This window comes from Palaemon carinicauda, chromosome 34 (genome assembly GCF_036898095.1).
Source record: "Palaemon carinicauda isolate YSFRI2023 chromosome 34, ASM3689809v2, whole genome shotgun sequence".
In the NCBI taxonomy this organism is placed as follows: domain Eukaryota; kingdom Metazoa; phylum Arthropoda; class Malacostraca; order Decapoda; family Palaemonidae; genus Palaemon; species Palaemon carinicauda.
In genome coordinates this window covers 73,758,152-73,774,130 of record NC_090758.1, presented here as the reverse complement: position 1 = coordinate 73,774,130, position 15,979 = coordinate 73,758,152, and the positions used below count along the sequence as shown (strand labels likewise).

Sequence of the window (15,979 nt, the reverse complement as noted above, 5' to 3'; positions counted from 1 at the left end):
AAAGTCCGATAGACTTTTTCAAAGTAAGATAGACTTTATTAAAGTCCAATAGATTTTTCTAAAGTCCGATAGACTTTTATAAAGTCCGATAGACTTTTATAAAGTCCGATAGACTTTTATAAAGTCCGATAGACTTTTTTAAAGTCCGATAGACTTATAAAGATCGATAGACTTTTATAAATTCTGAGAGACTTATAAGGTCTAATAGACTTTTCTAAAGTCTGATTGATTGTTCTTATCGACAATCTTAAAGAAAGCAGTTTTTATTTTTGCTATGAAATTTTGATAATTATAATCTAATTAATAATCAAATTCAGTTGTGACTTACCCAAATCCGACATGGAAATATATTTTAGTTTCATTGGTAAAACGTAACAACTTTTTGAACAGAAAAAATAGTTGGAGCCTTTGTATATCAGCGGCCAGTGCTTCCAGCGAGCATAAAATATGGACGCCAACTAACCTAAACTCCCCCCCCCCAACCTAAGCTACAAGCTGTATCGTTACCTTCTTACCTAATGGGCGGGCTAACGCTCCACTGCGACCCCCTTACACTTCTGTACATATTCTGAGTTAGCCGTCATCACACATACAGGTGGCTGCTATCATACATACAGGCCAAATAGTTTTCCCTGTAGTAAATAATGGGCTGTCATTGAATTTGACCTTCATTTCAATAGTAAATACTGTAAAACGAAAACACGTTAGACTGTCTAAGAACAGGGATATATTTTTTAGAAATCTAATGATTTATGCTCCGCCGTGCGTTTGCTTCGCGGAAGAAGAAAAACATCAAGCTGTCCTTGCTGAGCTGCGCATGCCAACCCCATTGATTATTATTCCTTAGATAATGAAATTTTTATTTGCAGTGAAAATAAGTGTCATTTTAGGAGAAAATTGACTTTTTTCTTTTAGTAGAAAAGCTTTTTCCGTCAGTAACTATAATAAAACCGTTTTATTATAGTAAAGTATAATATTAGTTAGAATATTTCAAAAACTTCATAATAGATTAGATCTCTTCGAGGCCAGCTTTTTTTTCAAACTCGTAACATATAGTGAGCAGTTATTTATAAACCTAGATAATTATTATTTTTAGAAATTCCAGATTCAAACTTACTGTTCTTTATTTTAACTCATTTTTTTTCATCTTCTCCCATGACACAGGTCATAAAATTTCCCATTTTTCTCTATTATTTATGCTAGTCGACATTTTTCATCTCTAGTCAGAAAGATTTTTATTGTTATGTGACTTTTTCTTGCCCCATTGGAAACGTCCCATCCTGGCGAACTACTGAATTAGGGTTCGAGCCCCGCTCAAGCTCTATAGTTTCTCGTAGTGTCTATAACCTCGCCATCCTTGTGAGCTAAGGATTGGGTGGATTGGGGTAGCCTATAGGTCTACCTGCTGAGTCATCAGCAGCCGTTGCCTGGCCCTCCCTGGGCCTAGCTAGGGTGGAGAGGGGGCTTGGGCACTGATCATAAGTATGTATGGTTAGTTTCTAAGGTTGTTCCACCAAGGCATTGTAACTTTCCCTTGTGTCTCCCATTCATTAAGTACCTTTAAAACTTATAAAAGTGTAGTGTAATACTATAAGATAATATTTTTTTTTTTGTAATAAAAACAAATTTTAGGCTTCATATGCTCCACAGGACTGTTTTTATTGATTAAGGAGTAGTTTGTAGAATGCCGGACCCACTAGCAAACGAGTTCTATTCGAGGTGACTTTGTGGTCGAAGGTGTTGTCATATGTTATGCCATATTTCCCTAGTTTTCTATGCCTAAGCCTATCTGTGTCCACCAATCTACAAATGCTCCTAAAATAAGAAATTTTCCTAAGATCTATTTGTTCCAACACCATATTACAAACCATTACAATCTTTACAGTGGAGGTATATTTTGGCGATAGCTGAAACCAGTAGTTAAGGTTTTTAAGAGGAATAATTACCCTCCGCTAATTAGCCGGTGGGGTTAGTGTGGGAGTAGACCAGTTACCTCGCTCACACCTGCACAGTAACGAACTCACTTTTTATTTCGGTTTGGTAGAGTACAGACGTCTTACTCTCCTGTTAAAAACCAAAACTATTCAATACGACTAAAGAACTGGTCTAAAAGCTAAAATCTTTCCCTTGTTTTCGTGTTTCAGGTGTGTCTGCCAGTGGGGATCGTAACTATGCGGGTTTGTCCCGGCTTTGAAGGGTGCCGTTGCGGCACTTTCATGTCAGCTGTGTAGACTGATCCTCAGGGTTTCTGCCTTCCATGTAGGGGTTACTCATGCATGCAGGAGTCTCCTTGCAACGAGTGTCGGAAGTGGTCGCCCTCCCAGTGGACGAGGTTTAGCAGGCGACAGAAGAAGGCTAAGAGGGCGTCTTCCCCTTTTGGTTTATTCCCAAAAGTTAAGAAACCTTGCCATTGGACACCGTCGGTTTGACCTCACCATTCTGACTTTGCTTTTTCGGTTTCCTCTGGGAGTCAATCAAGTGTGAGTGGCGCCCGTTTGACTCCAGGACAACCCTATGCTCCTGGGGTCTCCGTTGCTTTCCCTTACGAAGCAGCACCGGCGACCTCCGTAGTGGAGTTGCTTTCCGCTGATGATGTGCGTCAGCTGTGGCTTTCCTTGGGGCTCAATGGTTCTCCGTGTAAGGAAAGGCTTCTCGAGGTCTTGTGGTTGGGCTCGTAGCGGGAGCGAACAGCCTCCCCAGGGTTTGATTTCCATCTTCTCCCTCGAGACTCCGTAGATCGTGGACTGTAAAAGTCTTGCGTGTCTGACCGTCTCGACCTCAGCGTTTGTTTTGCTTCGACGGACGGGCGTGAGGAGTTGCTGATAATTACTTTTTCTGTCTTGGTTTGCCCAGCCAGGGCGAAAGCAGAATGAACTGTTCAGAGGTTGCCTCTAGGTGTTGAACAACTTTCCCCTCCATGGGAAAGTTACCCTTCCAAGCCACTGTTCAGCAATCTTCTCGCTTGCGGAAGATCAATCCCTTTGGAGGTACAGTACCTGATCAGTCTCCCTTGGAGGGTAAAAACATAGACCTAGACCTTTTCTACAATACTCTGAGACCCACCAAGACTAAGGTAGCTTTACCTTGGTCAAAGGGGTGGCGGGAATATCACAGTCCCTCCAGTCTGTGAACTCATCTTGTTTAGTTCCTCTGCCGTATTTACGTCAGAGGAAGTATTATGAGATAGTGGAGGACTATCCTTCTCTGCTACCCTTAGATCCGACAATACTGGCTCTTACACACAATTCTTCCCTGGACAAACTGGCGACTTTGCCAGTGAACTTCCTTGTGGCAGACGCTGCTAACATGGAACAGGTTACTAATTTTGCTTTGCAATTTGTTTCATGGCTTGACTACTGCTTGGTATCTGTAGGCTCCCTCATTTAGAATGAGGACTTCTTCATGACCCAGAAGAGCGAGGCTATGTCTGCCTTCCTCCTCTCAGGAACGAAAACACTCTAGTTCGGACGCAGATCATCGTCAACCAGTGGATCAATTAGATGATTTTGAGAAGTAGCGATGCGGTTATCTAAAAATATCGGGCAGGTGCTAAGGAGAGAGGCGATGAAGTTGCGCAACGCCTCAATGGATGGTCCCTCCCTCGTTAATGGGGAGGACATTGAGGCCGGAGCAGGCAGAGGGAGGAAGGCCAGCCAGGACTCTCTCCTCCATAGGGCCATGACTTCACGCCCTTACTCCGTGGTACAACCACTGCAGTGATCATCCCTGACAAAGTGCTGGGGTGCCAAGAAGTCTGCACATTTGGGGAAACAGCACAACCTCAAGTCCTAAGCAGCCCTATCGATTTTAGGGTGCAAGGAAGGGCAAAGGTAGCAGGAGAGGAAAATACAGATGTTCCCTTTATGGAGGGCATTCCCCCAACCCAGTCCACCAGGTGGGGGATGCTTGCAGAGCAGTTGGCAGAGGGGAATGCTCCACAGAGCAGACCCTTGGTCGGTGTCCGTACTTCGAGAGAAATACATCGTCCTATTCAGTTTCTCTCCCCCTCCTCTGACCCTCCACCTAACGATGACAGGTTCATGCACGAAGGGATCCGCGAAGGAACAGGCCCTTTGTGCCGAGGTCTTGACCATACTAGAGAAGGATGCTCTTTAGGAGATCCTGGATGGGTCTCTAGGCTTCTACAGTAGTTTATTTCTTGTAGAAAAGGCATCTGGAGGCTGGAGACCAATTGTCGACCTCTCAGCCCTGAACGAGTTTGTTCAACAGACAGACCATTAGACCAGAGGACTTCATGATATCATTAGACCTTGAGGAAGCGTACATCCAGTTCCCAATTCATCCATCATCAAGGAATTACCTGAGATTCACATTAAGCAGAAAGATATACCAGTTCAAGGTGCTGTGCTTCATCCTGTCCACAGCACCTCAAGGTGTTCATTCGGATCTTTACCCTAGTGTCCACCTGGTCTACTCCCCAGCTCCCTGCCCCAACTAACCAGCTGTGAGTAATTAACCCTCGTAAAAAGCTTAACGTCCGGTCTCAGATATCCACTGTAAAGAGCTCCAGGTTTGTATAATTAGGAAAAATGCAATTTATTTCTAAACTTGTCATTTTTGTGACATAAGATATATGCCAACCTGTGAAAATGAAATAATTTAAAACATTTACGGTCATTCCAGTCAAGTAACCTCTTAATATGAATCAGTGATAGATCTGTCAGTTCTAGTATTCAGAGTAAGTATTGAATATTGTGAATTTTGCTATTACACAATATTTAACAACATTTTATTGTGTATTTTAACTCCAACATTATTTTTCTGAATATTATAACCTAAAATGAAAATTGTATGAACGTTAATTGATATGGAGTAGCAGATTATCACACTATATCACAGTTGTAATGTATATTTAGCCCTTCCTACCACATTCCTCAATAAACATCAGAGGAGAATGAAGGTGAGGGGACGTATAGGATTGCGAACAGGATTGCAAAGCGTGTAGTTAGGGAAGGAAAGGGGGAACAGCATGATAAACTTTAGGAAGAACTAGAAACAAGAGAAGGGGAGAAAAAAATATTTAGAATCTCAATAGAGCAAAATCGAAGAGGTAAGGATGTAAAAGCAGTTTGAAAAAATGAGTATGAAAATGGCAGTGTTTTGAGAGGTGACTGTGAAATAAAGGAAAGACGGAGAAGCTACTTTGAAAGGTTAATGGATGAAGAAACTGTAAGAATACCAATAGAAAAAATAGAAATTATTTCTGGTCCAATTAAAGAGATAACAAGAGTGGAAGTTGAGGGAGCCTTAAAAAGGACGAAGAACAGAAAAGCCACGGGACCAGACGAGTTACCAGCAGAGATTTGGAAGTATTTGGGTTAAGACAGAGTAACGGTGCTTTGTAATCTGCTAAATGCTTTTCTGAAAGGTGGAACGATGCCAGCTGCCTGGAGGATGAGTATTCTGATCCCCATATACAAAGGAAAAAGAAATATGATATAGTTTTCAAACTATAGATAGATAAAATTACTATCATGCCTTCAAAATCTGGAAGAGAATCTTAGATGAAGACTGAGAGGGTTGATGTATATTTTGGACATCCAGCAAGGTTTCATGACATGCAAGAGCACAACAGATGCAATATTATCTGTGTGACAACTTATGGAGAAATATAGAGAAGGAAGAAAGAACTTTTGTATAATTATTGATCTTGAAAAGTCATATGACTGTGTACCATGAGGAGAGGTTAGGGGAAGTTTGAGGGCCTGAGGAATACCTGAAGTATTTGTAAATCTGGTTAGGGATATGTATGAAAATTGTTCAACAATGGTTCGATGTGAAGCGGGAGACTGTGTGGTATAGGTAGGCCATTGCCAAGGGTCGGCCTTAAGCCCATTTTTACTGACTGTTGCTAGATGTACTCACGGAAGATCTGAGACGTGAAATCCCCTGTACAATACCGTATGCAGATGTATTTTTATTTGCAACAGATGATGACAAAGTAGATATTGAATCAGAGAGCTGGAGGAACTGTCTGGAAGAGAGGAATCCGAGATTTAATCAAATCAAGACTGTAGGAATGAGTTGTGAATTCGCGGAAGCAGAAAGGGGAAGGAGAGTAGAGTAGATCTTGAGATCAATTTTCATAAGTTGGAGGAGGTAGAAAGTTTTGAATATCTGGGTTCTGTGATCCAAGATACAGGAGACCTAGATGAAGAGTTGACTGGAAGGATACAATTAGGATGGAATACGGGGAGGTGCTGTGTGATCGTAGAATGCCAATAAAACTAAAGAGCAAGATCCAGTGCTAGGTGGTGAGACCTGCGATGTTGTGCCCGTCCAAAATTTAAGCAACTAAGAGGAGAGATGAAAATGGGATTTATGTAACTTAGATGAGTATGTTGTGGCGGCAATAAGAACTTATTAGAAAGAATAAAACTAAGAACAAACATGTTAAAAGCATTCTCAAGATAGCATCATCTTCAACCAAGGTGAGAGAAAGTAGACAGATTGTATGAGCGTTAAGGAGACAAGAGCAAAACTATCCGATAAGGAAGATGATGGATATGAGACTACCAGGTAGATGGTTAGGTAAACTAAAATTACGATGGGTTGACTGTTTGAAAAGAGATATGAGCGAGTTTGGATTGAGTAAAGATGATGCACTGGACCGAAGGAAATGGAAGAATATGTCAAGGAACCATTACAGTGACCCTATATAGGGACAAGCTTGTAGAGAAAGAAGATACTACATTCCAAATCTGATTTCAGTTGATTGAGTCACTGATCTACCTTTGTTAAGTATATCATGGTTGTGAAGTGAGCAAGGCTTGTGGTGGTGCTAGTTGATGGGGGTGGGGTGTGCATGGCCACCAACAAAGTAACGATGCATTCAATATGGTTAGGCTAAGTTGCGACGACTGTTTGGTATCCTCAACAGTGAGGCATTTGTTGACCGAATGCCCCCAATTATAGTATCTAAAGAAATAGATATCTGTTTGAGGCTCGAGGTGAGGATGGCAGGTTCATCCTAGACAAGATTCTTGGACATGATGTGTCGCACTATGCTAGCGACATTTTTAGATTTATTTCAGAAGCAGGTCTTCTGAAAGCTATTTAACTTTTATAATGACACCTTTGCTTTTATGATTTTAATTTGATATTCTTTTATTCTTTATATATAGTAAAGGATATCGGCATCAATGACCTTAGATATCAGGATACCAGAAAACTTAAAATCAATCAGTCAATCTTGCTCCTATCTGCGTCGGCTCCCAATCCCTCTAACTCAATCTTGGGGGACCGACCTCCCCCCACCCACTTAACTGAACATACCTAGGACACCAGGTTACTACAAGTAGCATACCCCAATATCTGAACGATGCATGGGAAAAGTTACGTAAATCTTTACTTTTTCTTGGATTTGTTCCCAGGCAAATTCTAATCTTTGTCCTTAAATATAAGTATGAGGAAAATATACTATTAAAGGACTCAGGTATGTACAGTTAGGAAAAATACAGACTACTTTTAAGATTTTTGAAGTTGAGAAATTCTGGTTGTAAAACCTGATGATACTCCTGCCATTTTAGGTTCAATGAATAGAACTTTAAAAAAAGAGAAAGAGAAATAAGTTAGAATAGTATGCCCGAGTGTACCCTCAAGCAAGGGAACTCTACCCCAAGACAGTGAGAGACCATGGTACAGAGGCTATGGCACTACCCAAGACTAGAGAACAATGGATTGATTTTAGAGTGTCGTCCTCCTAGAAGAGTTGCTTACCATAGCTAATGAGTCTCTTCTACCCTTACCAAGAGGAAAGTTGCAGTAGTTATTTCATCTCAATATTTGTCACAACTTAGCTTAACCTGACTTGAGAGTTTGTCCAAGCATAACCTAACTCAAAGTACCTCGAGTGTTATAGTTATTCATTAAAATTTCTCACAAACTGCCTATGTAACCATGCGTACTTCATTTAAACGTTTTCCCTGTGAATCTGTTTTGTAAAGTTCTGGATCAGGATGATCTGGAAATAAATACTCAGAGCTTTGAGTATGAGTCTCTAGCAAGTGATAACCCATTTAAAACTTGTGCTGTGTTATAGTTTAATTTAGGTAAGGTTAGGCATGGTCTACACTAACAAATTGGGATGGTTTGAGTTAGGATGAAAGGTTATTGTAAAACTTGAGGTAAAGAAACCCAAAGAAATTATGACTTTTTCTGTGGTTCTATAATTTTTATTTAGTTTTAGGTAGCCAGAATTTTTGTACCCCCATTAGTAAAAGTCTCGCTAAGTGGCCGAAAAGCCAGTATCTAATGTAGTATAGTTTGACTTGCTAATGAGGAGACCTTCTCAAAAGTGCATCAAATTACCCAGTTAAGGAGCTGGCTACCTGTTTCCTTCCTCTTCGCCCTGGTGTTTATAACAAATGTTCCTATTCATGATTCGACGTTAGAGTCATTCTCCATCGTCTCCCTCCGAGACTTTGTTGATGGGGATCAAGATAAGGTGTTTTTGTGTCTGGAAAGGTTTCTCTGGTGTCAACTAAAGAGGACATGTCCCTTCAAGCATGAGTTATTATTATTATTTTTTCAATATTAATCTTACCCGATAATCATGTAGCTGTCAACTCCGTTGCCCGACAGAATTCTACGGAAGGGATACGCCAGCGATCGCTATACAAGAGGGGGGTGTACTCACAAGCGCCACCTGTGGCCAGGTACTGCAGTACTTCTTGTTGACACCACCTCAATTTTTCCTCTGTCGTGCCTCCGGCTAGACCTATATGGATACGCTGTTGATTCTGGAGTTTTTGCTCACGATTTGGTGATGTATTTGCTCTAGATTTTAGCTTTCGCTATTCAGGAAGTTTTATTATTAGCTTAGCTAGCTTTTGGAATTAATTTGATTAATTATGGTGACGAAGAGAGTATGAACTCTCTTTCACCTTTAAATGGCCGACCCTTCCCTTAGACGGAAGTGTTGGTGTCTAAGAGAGTATAGACTCTCTTTCTTAATTTTGCTTAACAAAAGTTATAGATTTATTTTATATCTCTCCGCCTTTTATAGGCCTCTTCGATTAACTTCCTTTTTTATAAACTTATTAAAATTAATTTTTATATTTGTTTATATTCGACCTTTCCTAATAGTAGGCGGTCTTTTCTTGTACCGAAGTTAATTAACATTGAGCCCGTCATTTCGGTTTTACCTGTTAACATATTATGCTATTTTAATGTTTTTGAAAGAATTTCTTTGATAGTCTCGTACTGTTTTCAAAGTGGAACTAACGTTTTGTTTTGTCTCTGCAGTTGTTGACGTTCAGAACGTTCAACTTGCGCTCTATCGTTACGATAGAGAGAGAATTTTCACGGTGTCACGTTGCAGTAAGAGTAAACCGTTTCTAGCGTTTTGTTCATTCTTTCTTAGCTTAATGGTTTTAATTCTAATAAAGGAACTTTTTATTTGGGAAATCTTTCAGTTTTTTCCTTTAACAATAATATGTTTTAACGATATATATGATTGGGCTCTTCTCTCAGGTTCTAAGTCAAGAGAGAGAGAGAGAGAGAGAGATAGAGACGGAGGGAGAGAGAGGAGGATAAACGTTTCGTTCAAGTGAGTAACGTTGTTATCGTTTTTGCTCTTCTCCCTAGTCTCTTTAGGGGAAGAAGGTAAACGTTTCTAGAGTTTTATTCTTGTTCTCAAGCTTTATGCGGTGAGAGATTTTAAACGTAGTTTATTTGATCTAGTGTTTAGTCTCTTTCCAGCCACTGAATTATTTATCTTTCATTAGATTTTTCTGTTACATTGTAATTCTGTTTTCGCAATTATTAACTTTTAAGGAAGGATAGAATTGCGTGTTTCAGGTACAAACCACTTAAAGTTTCGAGTTCAGTGAAATAAGTGCAAACAGAAAATCAAAAGTGATAAGTGATAAGCGCAAAGTGTTACAGTGTTGCGTTCGAGGGTTCGTCTGTTCGTGCCAGTTGTTCGCCTAGTCTGGGACCTCTTACAAGCTCCCAAGCCCAGGGGAGAAGTAATGTCGAAGGACTTATGGGTTCAGCAGGCCTTGATCGACGAACAGACGTTTTTCCCTCCGTGGTTTCGGGTGTATCTACACACGTTGCCGACGTGATCACCCCACCCACACAAAGACGAGAGAGCCCTTTCTTTCCTCGTCTGCGGTAGAGGTTTCTCGCAGAAACCATGGACCAATCTTGCAGCTTTTAAGTGCAAGTCGGTCCCTTCCGCACAAGTCCAACTCCTAGGTGTAGCCATTAGCACTGGGTCAGTTCGGACTTGCTGCAGTACGACAACTGCACACCTCCCAGAGAGGCAAGGTGGTATCGCAACAGGCAGTAGCTCCGTCTGTTGCCGCACCAGCTGTTTTAGACCCTCAGTCTCAACGGACAGTAGCTCCGTTTGTTGTTGTCTTTCTTAAACTCTAGTGGTCTTTGCTGCAGTCAATGCAGTCTCAGCTTGCGGTGTTGAGCAGGAGTTTCAGGCAGAGGTGGTTAATACACCTCCTCCTGCGAACGCTCCTCCTCCTCTGCGCAGTACAATCTGCCAGACGTATGAGGTTGAGGTTCCTCAGGCTACCTCCATGCGTGAGCTGCCGCGTTGGGAGTTGCCAGTTACCAGCGTTGTGCAGCAACCTCCACCTTCCTTAAGGCAACCTCAACAATGGGAACAGGAGTCTTATGCCTTACATCCTCCTCTTCCTTTGAGGCAAGAGTTTCTTGCAGTTAGACCATCTTCGAGGCAACAACCTCTTGAGGTACGACAACCTCTACCATCCTTGAGGCAGCCACCTCAGCTCTCGCAGCTGCTACCTCAACTTTCCTCAAGGCGAGAGCCTCAACTCTTGAGGCTAGCACCTCAAGAACCTCAACTCGTGAGACAGGAACTGCGTTCTGCGCAGCCGCTACCTCAACTCTCGCAGCTCACACCTCAAGAACCTCAACTCGTGAGACAGGAACCTGCTACTGCGCATCCACCTCAACCCTTGAGGCAAGCGCAACTCTTGAGGCAGGAACCTCATGCTATGAGTCAGCCACCTCAACGCATGCATCTGCCACTTTCTCCTCAGCTTGAGCCTCTTCCCATTCTACTTTGAAATAACAAATGACAATAATAACACCTCATTACTTTCATAACTTGCATTTGTAAAACATATACATGTATGCCTACATAAACATTATGATAATGGAGGTTATTCGTATTACTTAAAAAAAAAAAAAAAAATATATATATGTATTCCTTGCAATATATTTTTAACAAAATCGCAAAAATATGGCAAAAATATCTTCAAAACAAAAATGAATCATGAGTTATGAATATAATGTAAATATTATGTTGATATTAAAACCCCATGCAAGCATGCATGAAGTAATGCAGTGTTGCCAACAGGGCGAGTTTCCCTTTCCTGAGGTGAAGTAGATTATAGTACGTATATTTAGTGCAGCTTAATTCTACGATTATCATGCCGGCTATCAAATTCATCAACAAAACAGTCTAAATCAATTCCCTCGGCACGTGCACTTTCAATGGACAGTAATGCGATATTACTCAATCTAGCACTGGTCATGGAATTTCTGAGAAATGTTACCCGCCATGCAACATGCTCTGCTTACCTTACAGCATGCTCTACATACAGCATGCTCTGCATACAGCATGCTCTGCATACAGCATGCTCTGCATACAGCATGCTCTGCATACCTTACCGCATGCTTCTCAGTCACACATCTTTGGTTGTTGCCAACTCACTAGACTGTCAAGCAGTTTCATAACGTTGCCTTCTAGTCTGCTGCTTTTGCACCAGTGAAACCCTCACTGAGAGAACTTAGCTTTTCTCGGATATGGTCCCTGTAGATGAGAAAGTGCTTTTCTCCCTCCTTCTGATATTCCCTTGAGGACTCTGTCATTTGGAGAGGAGCCTTTAGCTGCGTAGCCTCCTATGGACTTTTATTTAAGCATAACATGCTTCCAGGGAAGGTAATGGTTCCACTTCAGTCGCTAACCCCGTCTGTTACCACACCTGCTCCCATAGACCTTGAGCTGTGTTGCAAGACATGCAGTCCAAGCTTAGTCCTTGTTAGAGGATTTTTTGTTTACGGAGTCAGTGTGTCACTGGGAAGACGTTCAACAACCAGCAGAAGTGACTTGTTGTGACGCAGTGCGGCAACCTCAGCAACCCGATAAGGAGTTGTCTGTACGACCCAGACAGTCTAGACAGCTTCGGGTTGTCACTGTACTTCCTCGCTTCCCCATGGTTGACAGTTCACAGACTGTGCAGCAGTACCATGATCTTGTGTCCGGCTCCGTCAGACGACTGGCTTTTAAGAGCTCCCACAAGTCGTCGCTGTCTGACGATTCTCAGATGGACTATGGATCTGACCAAGGAACTGGGCCTCCTGGTCAATTTTGAGGAGTCCCAGCTCGTCCCATCCCAGACCATTGTCTACCTGGGTATGGATCTTCAGAGTCGAGCTTTTCGGGCTTTTCCGTCGGCCCCAAGGATCAACCAAGCCCTAGAATGCATCCAGAGCATGCTGAGAAGGAACCGATGCTCAGTCAGGTAGTGGATGAGTCTAACAGGGACACTTTCATCGCTGGCCCTGTTCATCGTGTTAGGGAGACTCCACCTCCGCCCCCTTCAGTATCATCTAGCTGCTCACTGGATAAAGGACATGACGCTAGAGACGGTCTCAGTTCCTGTTTCCGAAGAGAGGAGGTCTACTCTCGCGTGGTGTAAGAACAGCTTTCTTCTCAAGGAAGTCTACCTTTGGCTGTTCAGAAACCCGACCGCCGTCTCCTCTCGGACGCATCAGACACGGGCTGGGGTGCGACTTTGGACGGACAGGAATGCTCGGGAACATGGAATCAGGAGCAAAGGACACTTCACATCAATTGCAAGGAGTTGTTGGCGGTTCTTCTGGCCTTGATAAACTTCAAGTCCCTCCAGCTTAACAAGGTGGTGGAGGTGGACTCTGACAACACCACAGCCCTGGCTTACATCTCCAAGCAGGGAGGGACTCTTTCGTGGAAGTTGTTCTAGATCGCAAGGGACCTCCTCATCTGGTCAAAAGATCGAAAGCTCACGCTGGTAACGAGGTTCATTCAGGGCGGTATGAATGTCATGGCAGATCGCCTCAGCCGGAAGGGTCAGGTCATCCCCACAGAGTGGACCCTTCACAAGAATGTTTGCAGCAGACTTTGGGCCCTGTGGGGTCAGCCAACCATAGATCTGTTCGCTACCTCGATAACCTAGAGACTCCTGTTGTATTGTTCTCCGATTCCAGACCCAGCAGCAGTTCACATGGATGCTTTTCTGCTGGACTGGTCCCATCTCGACCTGTATGCATTCCCGCCGTTCAAGATTGTCAACAGGGTACTTCAGAAGTTCTCCTCTCGCAAAGGGACACGGCTGACGTTGGTTGGCTCCCCTCTGGCCCGCGAGAGAATGGTTCATAGAGGTACTGCAATGGCTGGTCGACATTCCCAGGACTCTTCCTCTAGGAGTGAACCTTCTACGTCAACCTCACGTAAAGAAGGTACACCCAAACCTCCACGCTCTTCGTCTGACTGCCTTCAGACTTTCGAAAGACTCTCAAGAGCTAGGGGCTTTTCGAAGGAGGCAGCCAGAGCGATTGCCAGAGCAAGGAGAACATCCACTCTCAGTGTCTATCAGTCTCAAGGGGAAGTCTTCCGAAGCTGGTACAAGACCGATGCAGTTTCCTCAACCAGTACCACTGTAACCCAGATTGCTGATTTCCTGTTACATCTAAGGAAAGTAAGATCCCTTTCAGCTCCTACGATCAAGGGTTACAGAAGTATGTTGGCAGCGGTTTTCCACCACAGAGGCTTGGATCTTTCCACCAACAAAGATCTACAGGACCTCCCTAGGTCTTTTGAGACCTCAAAGGAACGTCGGTTGTCCACTCCAGGCTGGAATCTAGACGTGGTCCTAAGGTTCCTTATGTCATCAAGATTTGAACCTCTCCAATCAGCCTCTTTTTAGGACCTCACATTAAAAACTCTTTCCCTCGTGTGCTTGACAACAGCTAAAAGAGTAAGTGAGATCCACGCCTTCAGCAGGATCATAGTTTTCACATCTGAAACGGCTACATGTTCCTTGCAGCTCGGTTTTTGCTAAACGAGCTTCCTTCACGTCCTTGGCCTAAGTCGTTCGAGATCCCAAGCCTGTTCAACTTGGTGGGGAATGAACTGGAGAGAGTACTTTGCCCAGTTAGAGCTCTTAGGTACTATCTAAAAAGGTCTTAACCTTTACGAGGACAATCAGAAGCCTTATGGTGTGCTATCAAGAAGCCTTCTTTTCCAAGGTCTAAGAACTCAGTTTCTTACTATTCAGGCTTCTGATTAGGGAAGCACATTCTCATCTGAAGGAAGAAGACCTTGCTTTGCTGAAGGTAAGGACACATGAAGTGAGAGCTGTGGCTACTTCAGTGGCCTTCAAACAGAACCGTTCTCTGCAGAGTGTTATGGATGCAACCTATTGGAGAAGCAAGTCAGTGTTCGCATCATTCTATCTCAAAGATGTCCAGTCTCTTTACGAGTACTGCTACACCCTGGGACCATTCGTAGCAACGAATGCAGTAGTAGGCGGGGGCTCAGCCACTACATTCCCATAATCCCATAACCTTTTAACCTTTCTCTTGAATACTTTTTATGGGTTGTACGGTCGGCTAAGAAGCCTTCCACATCCTTGTTGATTTGGCGGGTGGTCAATTCTTTCTTGAGAAGCGCCGAAGTTAAAGGTTGTGATGAGGTCCTTTAGTATGGGTTGCAGCCCTTGATACTTCAGCACCTTAGAGTTGTTCAGCCTCCTAAGAGGAACGCTGCGCTCAGTAAGGAAGACGAACTTATTTAAGGCAGAGTAATGGCTCAAGTCGACTTCCTTACCAGGTACTTATAATTTCATTGTTATTTTGAATAACTGATAATATGAAATACGGGATACTTAGCTTCTTGATATACATGTACACTGGTTTTCACCCACCTCCCTGGGTGTGAATCAGCTATATGATTATCGGGTAAGATTAATATTGAAAAATGTTATTTTCATTAGTAAAATAAATTTTTGAATATACTTACCCGATAATCATGATTTAATTGACCCACCCTTCCTCCCCATAGAACCAGTGGACCGAGGAAAAATTGAGGTGGTGTCAACAAGAAGTACTGCAGTACCTGGCCACAGGTGGCGCTTGTGAGTACACCCCCCTCTTGTATAGCGATCGCTGGCGTATCCCTTCCGTAGAATTCTGTCGGGCAACGGAGTTGACAGCTACATGATTATCGGGTAAGTATATTCAAAAATTTATTTTACTAATGAAAATAACATTTTTCAATATTAATCTTACCCGATGATCATGTAGCTGTCAACTCTGTTGCCCGACAGAAATCTACGGTCGGGATACGCCAGCGATCGCTATACAGGTGGGGCTGTACACAACAGCGCCATCTGTGAGCAGGTACTCAAGTACTTCTTGTCAACAAGAACTCAATTTTTCCTCTGTCGTGCCTCCGGCTAGACCTACTTGGATACGCTGTTGATTCTGGAGTTATTGTTCACGATTTGGTGATGTATTTGCTCTAGAGTTTAGCCTTCGCTATTCAGGAAGCTTTATCATTAGCTTAGCAAGCTTTTGGAATTAATTTGATTTAATTATGGTGACGAAGAGAGTATGGACTCTCTTTCACTTTTAAATGGCCGACCCTTCCCTTAGACGGAAGTGTTGGTGTCGAAGAGAGTATAGACTCTCTTTCATTTTTTATTTTATATCTCTCCGCCATTTATAGGCCTCTTCGATTAACTTTCCTTTTATTATAAACTTATAAAAATTATTTTTTTATGTTTGTTTATATGCGACCTTTCCTAATAGTAGGCGGTCCTTACTTGGAACCGAAGTTAATTAACATTGAGCTCGTCATATCGTTTTTCCTGTTAAGAATTTATGCTATTTTAATTTTAATGTTTTTGAAAGAATTTCTTTGATAAGT

At 42.6% G+C, this 15,979-nt stretch overlaps 1 protein-coding gene across 1 annotated transcript in view; it reads left to right on the top strand.

The window, feature by feature from the left end:
- Nucleotides 1-15,979, top strand: part of LOC137626450 (microtubule-associated protein futsch-like) — a 116,604-nt gene that overhangs the window by 763 nt on the left and 99,862 nt on the right. The window lies entirely within an intron of this gene.